The sequence below is a fragment of the Parasteatoda tepidariorum genome, chromosome 6 (genome assembly GCF_043381705.1).
Source record: "Parasteatoda tepidariorum isolate YZ-2023 chromosome 6, CAS_Ptep_4.0, whole genome shotgun sequence".
Taxonomy (NCBI): domain Eukaryota; kingdom Metazoa; phylum Arthropoda; class Arachnida; order Araneae; family Theridiidae; genus Parasteatoda; species Parasteatoda tepidariorum.
In genome coordinates, this window is record NC_092209.1 from 90399145 (window position 1) to 90400412 (window position 1268).

Consider the following 1268-nt stretch of genomic DNA (forward strand, 5'->3'; position numbering starts at 1 on the left):
AAATAAATTTTAAAAAATAAAATAAAGTATATAGAAAAAAATATTAAAAATTTATCCGTGACCTGGACTGAACCCCTGACCACCGAGTCTACAAACTTCTTTACCCAGAACTTCCTTTCGGTTAATTAACAAAATCTATTTTGGCCTTTTATTTTCCCCCTAAATAGTGTATAAAAATTCACTTTGGTACGATTGTTTGGTAAATTAAGATTGAGTTATAAAACGTGAAAATTCAATCATTAGATCAAAATCTATTCAGGGTGGTCTGTCTTTTATTTTGTACACTATACATCGAGTTCTGTGAACAAAATGTTCTTAAATTCATTCCAAAGATATGATGAAAAAAACTGTGGGTCTAGGTTTTGAATCCACCCAGCTGTAGAGCGGGTACCAGCTTGTCAGGGAAATAAAGGCGGTAGGTGCACAATGCTGATTTTATTTTCACCATCTCTCCTCGTTAGTCATAAATCGTGGAGTCTTAATGGATGGGTGATCGTGTAAAGCTAAGGGTGGTGGCGCTAGTGGTAAAATTGCTCTTTCAAGGCTTTCGGGTTACTGCTTCCGATATATTTTTACGCCGCAGATTGAAAAAACGCTCCATCATATTATTGCATTATATCTTCTGCAGTATTTCACATGTACCGAGTTCTTTATTTCAGCCTTTAAACTTCCGCATTATCATATTAATATTGTAATCATTAGAATATTTTCTAATTAGGCAATGTGCCCCCTAAATAGTGTATAAAAATTCCCTTCGATACGATTGTTTGGTATATTAAGATTGAGTTATAAAACGTGAAAATTCAATCATTATATCAAAATCTATTCTGGGTATTCGTGCCCGTGGTAGCTCAATGATTTGAGAATCGGGCTCCGGTCCGGGGAGCCGGGGTTCGATCCTCAACTACGCATGGACCTCTCGAGTACATGAGATATACTTGCTTGTAAAATCAGTAGTGGGTCGCTGAGAGTAGTACCGTGAGTGCAGGGATCTGGAAAAAAATTCCATTTCCTTTAGATAAATTTCTAAATTGAAGAAATGGTCTCACAAATGAGATTACAGAAGATCAAACTTCTGATGGCATCTCTGCAGATCTTCCTCCGGATGTTTCCCAGACCGTCGCAATAGCCCATTATGCTGCTCTTGTGCTGCGTAAAGTACCTGCCAAGAGTACGAGAATGTTTTACACACAGCGAGAACAGCACCTATAACCCAAGGCCTAACATTTTTAATCTATTGTTAAAGCTGTAAGCTTGTTTATTAAAAC